We start from the raw sequence: 15,564 nt of genomic DNA, 5'->3' as shown, positions 1-15,564 counted from the left end.
GACATTCATACCTAAACTGCACATTAATTTGCCATGGAAAAGTACATGATCAATGAATATATTAAATGTACATGATTCGTTATGACGTTATAATCCCTTACATTTGCTTCCATCCTAGTATTTCTGTCCGCCATCTTTGCTGAAGAAAGTCCAACAGCCACGTGTGCAGCAGCAGCCTGCCCCGGGCCGTGTGCCTAACCGATAGGAAGTTTAAGATGTGATGGAACGGTTCACGAAAAAAAGAAATCACATAAAAATATATTGACTGATATTGATTTATTTAGGGGGGGATAATTAATATTTTAGCACAAGCGTCGTCTCTGATTCCTACCCTTTAACTTTTTGTCTGAAAATTAAATAACATCTGACTCAACTGCGTTACCCACTCCAGTCAGCAGATGGCGATCTGCGAATTTATGGTTATGCTGTTGGTGTGACGTATAATCTAGTGGACGGAACTCTTCTTTCATCAACAGCAACAGTGAGTCAGACACCTCGGTTGATTGCTAGACGAACTAGCCGAACCAATATAGCTCTTTCGACGCTTTCGTGTATATTAGCCACTGTGTTTTAAACCCATTTCTGTCGTCTAGTTAGTTATCCGATTTAATTTCATATTTACGGTGTTGTTGTTATTATTCAGCTAGCGGGTGGTTAAGTTAGCATTAGCCTAGATAACATCCCCGACCATGCGGTCACTAAGCTACTCTCCTTCTAATGAAGAGAAGGATATCACAGTAAAACAAGAAGTAGAGAGTGGGGCCTTTACTGTGAAAGAAGAGGAGGACGCGTTCAGAGTGAAAGAGGAGGAGGATGTTACAGTGAAAGGAGAGGATGTAGTTTATGGCGTGAAAGAGGAGGGGGAGGAGATGACTGTAACATCGAAAAAGGAGGAGGAGGGAGAAGAGGAGGAACCTGGATATCTGGGCCCGGTTTCCCAAACGCATCTTAAGTTATCCAATGGTCCTAACGAATAATTTAGCCTTAAGATGGTTTTGAGAAACCGTTCCCTGATTAACACAAGTAAGTACTGTCTTAACAACAGAAGCACAAACTCTGCAGTTGAACTGATGTTTGGTGTTAAGGCGGAAATCTGCAATTGCTACATCCATATTGTGACTTTTAAATTATTTATTTACAGCCATTGATTCTTGAAGAATATAACACATGCCCCATGAGCTGAGTTCAAATGTTGTACCCCATCAGAAACAATGTAAATCAACACTATAGCAGTTAAGAACAAATTCTTGATTTCAATAACGGACTAGGAACAGTGGGCTAATTGCCTGTTCAGGGGCAGAACAACAGATTTGTACCATGTCAGCTTGGGGATATGAACTTGCAACCGGTTACTAGTCCAACACTCTAACCACTAGGCTACCCTGCTGCCTCAACATGGTTAAAACTATAATGTTGATATCATGGATGGTCAGTCCTTGCATCCATAGGTCTGTCTGTAGTTACATTTATCCAAACCCATAATAATTTTATTACCAAAATAGGGGTGGAATGACAGATTAGTTATTGTTTGAACTGCAGATTGCTGGGTTGTGTGGGGTTTTTAAACAGCAACAAAATGGCTGCCCAGAGACTTGGTTAACAGCTGAGGGATGGGGGAAGGAGAAGTGAACCACTCTCAAATTCATAGAGAAAGATATTGTAGAAACCTTAACCCAACATCTAGCGACCTCGTCAAGAAGTTCAGACCTTCTAACAGTTAAAAGGTGTTGATTTGACAGCCGCTGAATTCACTACACTATGAATACAAGGACTGGCCATCCATGATGTCATAATGATAGTTTAACCAGGTTTCTAGGATATACAATGGGGCAAAAAAGTATTTAGTCAGCCACCAATACTTATTTTCCACCATAATTTGCAAATCAATTCATTAAAAATCCTACAATGTGATTTCTGGATTTTTTTTCTCTCATTTTGTCTGTCACAGTTGAAGTGAACCTATGATGAAAATTACAGGCCTCTCATCTTTTTAAGTGGGAGAACTTGCACAATTGGTGGCTGAAAAAATAGTTTTTTGTCCCACAGTATGTCATGCAACAACAACCAAAGTGCTTCTTCTTTCATTACAGGTATATTTGTTGTTAGATGAAGTTGTGGGCCAATTTGGCAAACAGTGTACAAACCCTCATTGTCAGGTTGATGGAAAAGCTAGACAAAAAGCACTGGTTGAAGTGTTTTTTGATTTGTGATGATGACACAAACATTATATTAAGCAGGACATTCAAATGATCCTTACAATTAACATCCAAAGTGGTGTGAAATGCTCTCATAAGCATCCTGGAAATGGAGGTTACTTCCCTGAGTTTTCCCCCCATTCACATTCAGAATACATTGTGAAAAACAAATCTTTGATCACCATTTTTGCTCTTGTCAGATATACTACATCCATAACTAGTGGTTTCCTCATTAGCAGATATACTACATCCATAACTAGTGGTTTCCTCATTAGCAGATATACTACATCCATAACGAGTGGTTTCCTCATTACCAGTGTCATGGTGCTGACTTTTGCCTAATACCTGCAGCAAATGCCTCTACCCGTCTTCTGGCTGGGCAGAGTACTTTAGGATTTTAGTTACTGCGGTGTAACAAGGGCCAAGGTGTGCGGCCCTACCAACCCTTCTGTTTCTTCGTAATGGCCCTTCGCGTGAGTTGGGTTTGTTCCTTCGTTCACGTTGTCACTCCCTTATTTTCCAGTCTAGTATGAGGTCTTGGATAGATATACTCCTATTTAAATATTCTGAGTGTTATGGATTCCTCCTGTATTTCCTTACCTTCAAGTTTATTTTACCTCTGTATATATCAATACCTAATAACTTCTTCTATTGGTTATTATGTTCGTCAGATAGTAGTCACTTGGAAACTAGTATTGGTATATATTTTGACTCTCCTAATCACTTTAACCTATAACCAGTGTCACTTTCTGTTCAGTGAGAGTGTCAAAGGCGTTTTCTCTCCAGATCGTTAATCTGGCCTAGTTGTCAAAGTTTCAAGCATTTATTAAGTCACTCTGTTTTTTGTCTTATACACGTTATTACAATTCAATGGTTCTACAGTTTCCCAATACATCAATAATGCTCAATCAATCCTTAATGCTTTAAGCTATGCCAGATAATATTGCAAAACTTTAAATGCGTTAACACTTCTGACAATATTGACTAAATAGCTAAAATAGTTCAATTACCTTAAATGCTCAGCCCCCTGGTCACTTTCCTGTAATTGGTATTCTCACAGCACAAACGCTAGATTCCGAATTCCAATATCCTAATACACTTCCAACTCTGTGTATGGACTCAATATATTGTAACCGGTACTTGGCTGTGTCCTTGTATTGCTAATCACATCTGTACCTGATGTCTCACTGTGTGACTGCCGCTTTGTCTGTGATCAAGAGGTGTCAAGACCCCTGTGTTTCAAATATTGTTCTAGTCTAACAAAAAGCGTATAGTGCAATAGTAAATTTACCTATGATGATTCTCCATATGAAGTCTGTCTCATATGTCAGCGAGGATCATGCCTTTCTTATAATCTCTGTTCTCTTTAGATACCTTTTTACAGGGGAAGTTCAAGTTTCTGGAGCTGTGGCTAAACCACACTTTCACACTGACACTGCCCTGCTGCTTGCCCCAGCCGCTTACTCAGGGACTGTAGATTGCTTATTATGTCATCTTAGACCTGTGTCTAAATGGAAGCTTCTTATTCTAAATCTAGGTCATGCACTACTAACTCCCATTCTGCTGCTTCCGTGTTACTGTTGGCTGATTCTACTTAATGATACCAGCTGGTTGTTTCTACCACTTGAGGCGGCGTAGGTGGCATGTCAAGCGTCAGCTGGGAGAAGTCTATGATAGGTATCTCCCCTGCTTCCCCCTGTTGTCCAGTTTCTGCAGGTGTGGTCCATGGTTCCATGAGGTGCCGTGAATGCCCTGTGTTGCTGTCCCCATTGCTTGATGGAGTGAGCAGATTCTTTTCATCTCTTGTCACACCAGATATACGACATCCATAACTCGTGGTTTCCTCATTAGCATGGAGGAGTTTATGCAATCAAATTGCCCTCGTGTCGCACAAAAACACAAAGGGGCCTGTATTGTAGACCAAAAGTCTTCTACCACACTGCTTAGAGTTTCAACAACATGAATAACTTATTTCTAGTCTACAGTCTTAGATTTTACTACTAATGTGAAAACAAGACAAAATATGACTTCTTGCTCATTTTAAGACAATTTTAACATTCATTACAGACATCAATTGTTGTACAACTTCATGGCTATGCTGTTGGCATCAACTTTTACACTGGATTATCGCTGTTGTGGGCCTTTAATCATCTGTCTGACTTTGTTGTTCACACAGGAGAGAGACGTGACTATCGTGGATCCTCTGGGGAGCCTCAACAAACTCATGATGCTGAGGAGACAGAGAAGAGTCTCTCCGGATCAGAACACCTCAATAAACACCCGCAGAGACCCACAGGGAAGAGAACTCACTGCTGCTCTGACTGTGGGAAGAGGTTCACATCGTCAGGCATTGCAATTCATCAGAGAACACACAAATCTTATAGCTGTGGTCAATGTTGGAGGAGTTTTACAACATTAATCTCTCTGAAAGTACACCAGAGAACACACACAAGAGAGAAACGTTATAGCTGTGATCAATGTGGGAAGAGATTTGCTACATCTGGCACCCTTACTCGACACCAGAGAACACACACAGGAGAGAAACCTTATAGCTGTGATCAATGTGGGAAGAGTTTTAGTCGATCTGGAGCTCTGACAGTGCACACACAGGAGAAATCTTATAGCTGTGATCAATGTGGGAAGAGATTTGCACATCTGAATCTTATAGCTGTGATCAATGTGGGAAGAGTTTTAGTCGATCTGGAGCTCTGACAGTGCACAAGAGAATATACACAGGAGAGAAATCTTATAGCTGTGATCAATGTGGGAAGAGATTTGGTCCATCTGGCAGCCTGACTCAACACCAGAGAACACACACAGGGGAGAAATCTTATAGCTGTGATCAATGTGGGAGGAGTTTTAGTCGATCTGGCAATCTGACAGTGCACAAGAGAACACACACAGGAGAGAAGCCATATAGCTGTGATCAATGTGGGAAGAGTTTTACTATATCTGGCCATCTGACTCAACACCAGAGAACACACAGGATTGAAATCTCATAGCTGTGACCAGAGATAATCTGATAAAAGATCTCTGATCAAATATTAGAAAATACTTACATGAAGTTGTTGTTTCATGATTTCAATGAATTAATGTCACAATGTGTCCAACAAAAATATAGGTTATATTTGTTGTCTTAAGGGGGAAGGTGATACAGGCTTTGGTTTTTCCATTTATGTTTTGAGGTTGGACTTTAGCACGTCTTGCCTCGTTAGTCAGTATGTGTTACACCTGTGCTGGCTTGTCCATCTCGTTAGTGGGAAGGTGTTTCACCTGAGCTGGTCCAGGTTCTCCAGTTGTCTTGATAGATGTGACAAATCAACACCTTTAGTTGCGCTACCGTTTTGGTTTGCTTCCTGTTTTTAAGTTTGTTGTGGGTTTTTATTTTGTTTATTTTCTTGGGCAGATGTAGTGGGTCTCATGGTGGGTGTCTTTTTGGTCCCAGTTGTTGTTACTAGTCAACTTTCAGTGGACACTGAGAGCAAAACTTCAACATTATGTTATTGTACTTTTATTGTATCAAATGGTTGTTTTATGCAACAGAATAGAGGGTTCTTAGAACTATTGTGTCTGTGTTCTACTGAGGATGTGCTTCTGGGAGAAAACACTGACAGGAGATTTACAATGTCTTTTGTGTGATAAAACCTAAAGAGACCGCATTCCAGATTATGAGTTAATGTTTCTGTTCTCTATGGTATTAGGGAGAGATGACCCCAGGGACAGACCCTGGTCTCTACACAAAGAGTACTGTTTTTACAGCAGATACTGTCTGCTGTGAATTATAAGTATCTTTCATACAAATCTTAACCTTGTGACCCGTTCTATACATCTGTTGTTGGTCATGTAGGTTGAAAGGGGTGTATCTTAGCTATAAAAGACCTTTGTACTTTTGTCTCGTGGCTCTCAACGAATCATCTGGGGGTGATTTGTTGACCAGCCATCATTATCGTAGATCACTCAATTGATATGTGTGTGTTGCATTGACCTGCTCCCTTATTAATAAGTGAATAAAGATTTAGTTTAAGAATAAATCTGACTTGTGTGATAAGTTTGTTTCTCATTTGATATTAAAGAAATTAACCACCACATTTGGCAATGGGATGTGAATCTTGACTTGGTGACCCGCTCCTGGCGACCTGGGTAAATCGTCCTCAAGGGATCCCTCAAACTTGGAATATCATGGAGACCACACTTCGGGAACGGAGCAGATGGACCCACCTTAGACCTGAGAGGCAGCGAGCAGATTCTATACACCAAGTTTTTTTTAAAGGTGAGAGTTTTTAGAAAATCCTCGTAGGCTCTGAGTGTGTATTCCTATGTGACGGGGGCACCTTGGAGGCGTAAACAGGGCCGAGTCAGGAGGCTCTGGGTGTAAATGTATGAGTTGCATTATCCTAGAAACGAACCATGAGATAGAAATGTAAAAATATTGTTGAAAAACTAATTGATTAGGTATGTTTGGGAATAGCATTGTGAGACTGATATGAGAGTTGTGGAAATGAGTCTTAATCTGACGTTTGGATAGTAACATATAGAAATATGCTTACTCAGATTATTGAAATTTGGATAATAAACAGGATGATATTTTAGAAAGCAGCAGAAGGTCTATAGTTCCTGGGAGGCTTGATTTTGCCGTGGTCTCTGAAAGGTTAGAGAACTGTTGAGGATCCTATGGTCATTGTCTGGGAAACAAAAGTTTATTTTTTTATTCTGCTGGGAGAATGTTTGGAGAGTTGCTTCTTAGCTATGGAGAGTCCTTGAAAAAGCAAATTGAATGGTTTTCGTGAGTAGCTAAGAATTTATTTTTATATGGATTCTGTGAATATATGAACATATGATGAATTGTATGTGTGTTTAATGATTACTAGAGATTTGATAAAGTAAAACTCGGAATATAATTAGATATAATTTAAGCAACCCGTATGTAGACAAACGTAGGTTTTAAGTTGGTATCTTTAATGGATAATTTGATAAAGATGAGGTTTAAGCATTATTAAACAGTCTGCAAAGTCTGGAAAGTTGTCTCAGAAACTGATGGGAGTGTGTCCACTTACGGTAAGTTACCCGAAGGATGGAACTATAAAACGCTTATAGGATTTTCTCAGTCCGGGTACTACATTTGAAATAAAACTGCCCTTAAGGCCTGTGGGGGTCTTCCCAGTATGAGAGGAGTTGCTAGATTTATTGAATAAACCTTTTTTCCATCAAGTTTGAGTGAACCAAAGTGTCTGACAAACTGTTGATGTTGAAGGAGCGTCCCGTCCACGAGATTATACGTCACAGTGGCAGAATCACCTGAAAGACACACATCGCCATCTGCTGACTGGAGTTGGTATCGCAGTTGAGAAAATAACTTTCAGACAAAAAGCTAAAAAAGTTATTTGAAGAACCTTTTGTGGGAACCCCTCTAAGTTATTTGAAGAACCCCTTAACATGGTTCCTCAAAGAACCTTTGGGGTTAATTTTTTAACTCCCTGTCCACCCTCCCTCCATTATAAAAACATATTATAATAATATTGACAATATTGACTTAAATAATTCATTGTTTATTTAGTGGCACGACAAATGTGAATTAATATTTACAAAACAATTTACCCAACACAATGTCTAAAAAATGATGATGTACAATAAAAATAACATAAAAACAACATACATTAAAAATGAATCAAAGGTAAACTAACAACATTGTAGACTTGATAATAAATGCAGATTTTTCAGCTTTAGTGTGTATATCATATAGCAGGATGATGTCCTCACCCCTGCCTCGCCTCTCTTCCTCTGCTCGTCCTTGAAGTCTCTTTTTGTCTATATCCATTCCATGGACTTGATTAATTTCAGAGAATTTCTGAAAAGATAAATAAGATAATGGGACAGTATTGTACATGTAACGTTTCCAAAATGGGACAGTATTGTCCATGTAACGTTTCCAAAATGGGACAGTATTGTACATGTAACGTTTCCAAAATGGGACAGTATTGTACATGTAACGTTTCCAAAATGGGATAGTATTGTCCATGTAACGTTTCCAAAATGGGACAGTATTGTCCATGTAACGTTTCCAAAATGGGACAGTATTGTCCATGTAACGTTTCCAAAATGGGACTGTATTGTCCATGTAACGTTTCCAAAATGGGACAGTATTGTCCATGTAACGTTTCCAAAATGGGACTGTATTGTCCATGTAACGTTTCCAAAATGGGAAAGTATTGTCCATGTAACGTTTCCAAAATGGGACTGTATTGTCCATGTAACGTTTCCAAAATGGGACAGTATTGTCCATGTAACGTTTCCAAAATGGGACAGTATTGTCCATGTAACGTTTCCAAAATGGGACTGTATTGTCCATGTAACGTTTCCAAAATGGGACAGTATTGTCCATGTAACGTTTCCAAAATGGGATAGTATTGTCCATGTAACGTTTCCAAAATGGGACAGTATTGTCCATGTAACGTTATGCCCCCTTGTGAGTTAATAGTATTGCTGGCTGTAGCAGGATATATAAAGAGAAAGGCCTCCATTGACGATTCAGTTCGTTGTTACATCTCGTCTGGACAGTTCACCGTCCTTACTTAGTTTGCTCGATCATTCTCACAAAACTGAGAACTGCTCTTGATTGGAAACTTACGTTAATTAGAGTGTAAAGCCATGTTGGCTTTATGGAAACGATATACAATATATGTGAACAAATATAGTTGAGTGAAATAATCCAAACCTCGTTGTGCCTCGTTAGGACATAACGTTATCTAGCTGGATAACGGTACTGTACTGTAGCTCATACAACGCCGACGGTCAAACCTGGCTTTCTAATATTTCCTTTAAGTCAGTCAGCTGCTGCTGCTCCAATACAGTATGAGGTGAGACGGTGAACTGATGTCGAACTGGGCAGTCAGCGGCTGCTGCTCCAATACAGTATGAGGTGAGACGTTGAACTGGGCAGTCAGCTGCAGCTGCTCCAATACAGTATAAGATGAGATGGTGAACTGATGTTGAATCATAATAATTAAGTTAATTATAATTAATTAGTGAAACTGTTAAAAAATAGTATATGGCATATTAAATACATTACTCTATTGTTGTCATATAGAAACATCATGGACTATTGTACATCATATTAGCATCAACATACATTATTGTTTCATTCAGTTTCACATAATAAAGATATTTCATATTTAAAAGTCCAGAAGTCACCTGCTATGTAAAAGAGACAGAAGAATGCACAAGAATGCACAATGGTCAATGCTATCTGGGATCCTTGGGACACCCCTACCCTAAACCCTACCTTAACCATTGTAAATGTCAACTTCAACGGGCTCGTGACGTCCCAAGAATCTATCTCTACCTGAAAATACATGATCTAAGTGATTGATAGTTGGTATTCAGCAGTCAGAAAGCCTTATTTACTTTAATGAACTACTAAGATAGTGATTTTGTCAGACAGCAGCTCTACACTTTATTGACTGACTGATCCTTCCATCCCTCCTCAGCCTTCCTCTCCTCTGAAGACCCAGTGAGGGTGGAGCTCAGTCAGAGAGCTGTTGAGGGACTGGTTATGAAGAACACTTCTACAGCCAGAGAGGTCACAGATGGTAAATATTTATGTCCCCTTGGCGGTTCATCACGTCAGCAAAAGGGAATATATTCCATCATCCATGTTTATTTACATTAGTGTAAATTGTCTACTGATATTGGTGTAATTTCTCACCACTTTTGGCTGTATGAAAGTTACTTTCCCCTCAGACACACCCATTTGTTCTTTGCTATTAAGGTCATTTGTGTAGAATGTACTTTTCCCCACTCATTCACCCCACCTCTTTACGTTGCTTATGCATATTCAGTGGCCAGACTCAAATTCCGAACACAATGCCCATCCTGGTCTGGTCATGCAGATCTGAACCGAATGCAGCTTGGAGTGATCAGATTACAGAAGTCACATTTAGGTGCCAGGTGTAACTAAGGCTGTAGATGCTCCATATCCATTACTTTGAGTGTTTTATATAATATGACTAAACGTGTTTGTGTTGCAGGGGCAGTCAAGAAATGGAACAGCAAGGCCACAGAACATGACATAAGCAGATCTGTGGGAGACCACCTCAAGCCCCTTGGTAGAGCCGGGGGTGGTGTTTACCACTCGACCACGCCTTTAGCAGGCTGGAAAAGTGGGATTGATCTAGTAGTTGAATCCTTTGGCGTATTGTTGATTTCCAAACTTTTCAGTTTCAACAAATGAACTGGGTTGGTTGAAAAGTGATACCCAACGTACATACCATGTACTATTTTAACAGTGGAAGATATACTGTTCTTCATACAAAGATGTGTTGCTGTTGCACATATTTTGTTCATTGGTTTTGCAAGTCTGTTGATTGTCAGTCATTGGGTTCATGTGTCTTACAATATGTTCAAATCAAGCTTTATTTATACAGCACAACAGATTCACAGGAAAAAACAATGAAAATAAACACTTGTCCACAAACAATAACTGAAAGACTAACGGGCATTCTTAGGGATTGCCATTTGGTTAAAATATTAATTGGATGCAATATCCAACCCAAAAATATAAGCTTGTTTTTTAGGAGGGGCTTTGAAAATTGACGAGTAACAACATCTGGGACCTAAAAGACACCCACTAAATTTGCCCAAGAGAAGGAAAACAAAAGAAAAACCCACACCAAGCATAAAAACAGGAAGCAAAACAAAAAGGTGGTTAAAATAATTTATTACAATCAATACCATTCATACTATTACAAAATCATAATTCTCATTCATTCTTAATTAATTCTATTTACAAAAACATCAAACAAAAACAAACCTCAGGGGAGCATCATCCCTCCCTGTCATACCTAACCAATACCTAACCCTTTCCCTAATCTATCCCCTTACCAAACTCACTCTAAAACTCCCAGCCCTAAACCCCCTTTCCACCTCTCCCGTGCCGCATGCTTCCCCCACTTCCTCTCCTCCCTCTTCATTCTCCCCCTCAAATCACCTTCCACCCTTCTCGCTATCCCTTCCACCCCCCAATCTCTCCCTGTCTTGACTAAATTCTGCCTGGCTTCCCACAGTCCCTTTTTAAAGAGACTCATGAGAAGCCAGAGCAGAAACCTGTCCCTATCCGTTCCCTTTGCTCTCCCTACGCCTCTCTCTAGCCTAGCCCATGTCAAAACAAAATCCCTCCTAACCACACCTAGCATCACCCGTGCCCTAGCCCATACTAGTCCGGCACAGGCACAGTCCCAGAAGGCATGGCGCACAGTCTCCTCCCTGCCACAAGCAGATCTTGGACAGGTGGGGGATCGCACCACACTATACCGGTACAAGATGGAAAGTACCGGCAAGCACTTATGGAGGCCCAACCAATTCAGGTCCTTGAGCCTGTTGTCCAGGCCCCGTGCCTGCACTCCCTCCCAGACCACTGACGAGATGCCCGCTACAGGCGCAGGACACCCTGCCTGCCTGACCTCTTCGTACAGGTGCCTGTGATCTAAACCTACTCGGGCAACTTCAACCTCGGGGTGCGCACGCAGCCACTTTGCCGCATGGCCAAAGTGCCACGGCAGCTGTTCCGCCCGAGGACCCGCGTTAGACCACACCATTGCGCTTCTCGCCTGGTACGAGAAGAACACCCGCAGGAGGTAACCGGACGGGTGTATCACTGGCAGAGCAAGCTCCGCTAACAAGAAAGAAACAAAAATTGAGTCCAGCTTGAGGGGAAATGTGGTACCCCCTACCTCCCTCCCCGATGGGACAGATCATGCGTGCCCTGGCGACCCACTCGCACCTGCCACTCCACATAAACTGAAATACAAGCCTCACTAGAGGCCTCCTCAGACAAGCCGGCAATGGGTAGATGTATGCCAAATACAGAAGAGACGGCAACACATCCACCTTTAGGACCAGGACTTTGCCCATAAAAGACAAATACCTAGCCTTCCACATTGCTAGCTTCCTCTGTACCACTGCGATACGAATGTTCCAGTTTAGCGTCGCTGAGCCAGAGGTCTCAAAATGGACCCCGAGAATCCTCAGGGCCCCTTCACAGAGAGATAACCCCCCGGGCACATCCGTCCTACCGCGCCATCTTCCGAAATACTTAACGGAAGATTTTGCATGATTCAGAACTGCCCCCGACGCTTGGGTGAAATCCCCAATGATGGCAAGGGACCTTGTCAGGCACGAGTCCTTACATAACAGCAAAGAAGTGTCGCGGCGTACTGCGTCATCTTAACACGCAGCCCACCGCTCCCAGGGATCAACAAGCCCTCCACCCCTGTGTCTGCCCTAATGGCAGCCCCCAGAGGCTCCATGTACAGTACGAAGAGGAGGGCCGAGAGTGGGCATCCCTGCCTGACCCCAGACGAGAGGTCAAAACGTCACCTAAGCGACTATTTACACTAACTCGACACCCCGCTCCGACATATAATGTACGGATCCATCCTATAAACTTCTCCCCAAATCCTAATCTACCTAACACCCTGAATAGAAAAGATCTATTCACGCGATCAAAGGCTTTCGCCTGATCTAGCGCTGCTACCATTAAAGGCAGCCCTCTATCTTCAACCCAGGCGATGGAGTCCCTGATCAACTGTAGGTTCCATCTTATTGAGCGGCCCTCTACCCCGCACGTCTGATCCTCATGGACGACGTAGGGAAGGGCTGTGCGCAACCGGTCTGCTAAAACCTTTGCAAGAATCTTGTAGTCTACACACAGCATGGTCAACGGCCGCCAGTTGCCAAGGTCAGTTGCTTCCCCTTCTTATAAAGAAGTGACAGCACACCAACAGCCATTGATCCCCCGGGACCCCCGTCTCAATGATGGCCTTCAAGACTTCGAGGACCACTGGACCAAGTATACCCCAAAACTTGAGGTAAAACTCAGCCGGCAGCCCATCCATCCCAGGCACCTTCCCTTTTCCCATCCTCCGAAGAGCGCTCTCAACCTCTTCTAGTGAGATCTGGGCCTCCATCACGTCTCTAATGTCCTCCGGCAACCGCCGGGACAAGTGTTCTAAAAACACGTTTCCCTGCTCTACATCTATCTCCCTTTCTTTAAAAAACCCTCGGAAATGATCAGTTGTCTCCCTGACCATTTCCTCTGGTTTTCTAACTATACTACCATCTTCTTTTCTAACGCCATGCATTACCTTCCTACTCTGCCTGGCCCTAACCGACTTAAAGAACATAGCGGAACAAGTCTCATTATGTTCTAGAAAGCCACTATGCGCACGCTCCAGGAAAGCTCGAGCCTTCTGCTCCTGCAGCTCCCTGAGCTGCGCCTTTAGGGCTGCGAATCTCTCCCAGTCAATCGACCCGCCGAGGTTGCCTGCCTCGTACTCGAGTTCAATTAACCTTTGGATACGATCCACCTCCCTCCTTTCCTCCCTTTTTTTCCTTCTACAATATCCTATTATAAAAGCCCTTATCCTCCCCTTAACTAAATCCCACCACTCTAACACCCCCTCGCACATGGACCGGAGGCCGTCAAGCCTCCGAAAGAAACAAAAAAATGCGTCAACGAAAGCCTGCTCCTCCAGTATATCCCGATCTAACTTCCAGTACCCCCTACCGAAGAGGCAGACTGGCGACCCCACCTGCAGGAACACCCCGTCGTGATCCGTGAAGAAAACAGGAAACAGCCGCCCAGACAACTGACCCAAAGACCTGGATACAAAAATGTAGTCGAGCCTCCGCGCAACCCCCTGGAGTTGCGCCATGTAGGACCGACCATTGCCGGAGTAGTGTGCAGGCCACCATCAACCAGACCATGGCAAGCCATTAGCCCAGAGATGGCACCTGCACTGCTATCACCGCCTACCCCTAAATCTATATTAAAGTCTCCTCCTATCACCAAGTGCCTGTTTGTAACACACAGGGGCGCCAGACAGTCCACCATCTCCCTCCTGTCTGCCGCCACCTGTGGCCCATACACCCCAATTAACCTATATCTAGCTTCTCTAAACTTAACATCTATCCCCAAAACTCTACCCTGCATTATTACAAAAGTGTTCTCTATTTTAACCTCTCTATGCCCACACAAAATCCCTACTCCTGTTGAGTGCACCCCTCCTATGCCCCAAAAAGATTCCCCCTTATCCCACTCCCTCTTAAATCTACACACATCCCCACCATCCCTCAGGTGAACCTCCTGTAAAAAACAGAAATCAAACCCCACACCCTCTAAATAACAAAAAACCACCCTCCTTTTAACATTATTCCTTAAACCCCTAACATTTAGACTAAAAAAAGAAACAGAACTATTCATTTAAATATTAACAAATAAAACCCTCAAAAACCAAAGAAAAAACAGGAGACTCACCCGATGCTCCCCTGGTCCATCTCCACCGGCGGGGACGTCCTCTCCTCTCCTGACGCCCCCGTCCTCCATCCCAACCCATGACCCAGGGAGTGTGTTGGGTCCTCCCTCCCCACCCACCATCCCCCTCCCTGTTTGCCTCAGGGCTGCATGTAGGGGACCCCATCTCCTCAAACAGGAGTTGGGATCCCTCTAACAAACAGCCCACCGACCCTCACTGGAGTCATCCACTAAAATGCAAGGGGCTGAGGCAAACCGGGAGGACAAATTACCCTCCCCTCCCCCCGCCACTCTCTTAGCCCCCCCTCCCCCTCCACACCCCCTCCCTCTCACTTCCTGCCAAGCTCCCCCTCTTCATCCCTTTCTTCTTTGGTGAAGGAGGTAGCGGGGAGACACAACGCCCCATCCCCGCTAACTCCTCCACCAAATCCCTCATTTCGACCTCGAGGAAGCCTGGCAGGCTGTCCCCCCACTCCTTCCCATCTCCCCCTCCCACCCCCTCCCCTCCCACCTCCTTCTCCGTCACTGTCCCCGTTCCCTCTTCCACTCCTTCTCGTACCACTGTCCCCTTCTCTTCTCCTCCACGTTCTTCCACCTTCTTTTAATCTCTCCTTTTTTTCCTTCTTTCCATCTTCTCTCCTCTTTCTTTTCGCCTCTTCCTTCTTCCCTTCTTCGTCCTTCTCCGTCCTTTCCCCTGTGCCATCCGTACAATCCGCACGCGTCCTTTCTTTTCTCCCCCATCCCCCGCTCCCCCCAGCTGCAGACGCGTATGACCTGTGACGAGCCGGGCAATCACGCCACAGGTGTTCTCTGGAGCCACACCCGTGGCAAGCCTTGGGCTCGTCACACTCCCTGGCCTCGTGCTCTTCCGACCCACAAAACCGACATTTCTTGTTACTGCACGAGGCCAGGGTATGACCGTAGGCCATACAACGCCTGCAGAACGGGGGCTGACGTGCATAGTAGAGTGTTCCCCTGTCAGCCCCCAGGGAGAACATCGCCGGAGGATGGAGGTAGCCATCCACACTCTTCGGGGACTCCCTGAGTAACGCCTGGAAACCT

This window comes from Oncorhynchus masou, chromosome 5 (assembly GCF_036934945.1).
Source record: "Oncorhynchus masou masou isolate Uvic2021 chromosome 5, UVic_Omas_1.1, whole genome shotgun sequence".
NCBI classification, from domain to species: Eukaryota; Metazoa; Chordata; class Actinopteri; order Salmoniformes; family Salmonidae; genus Oncorhynchus; species Oncorhynchus masou.
The sequence above is the reverse complement of the archived record's forward strand: the minus strand, read 5'-3'. Positions refer to the sequence as shown.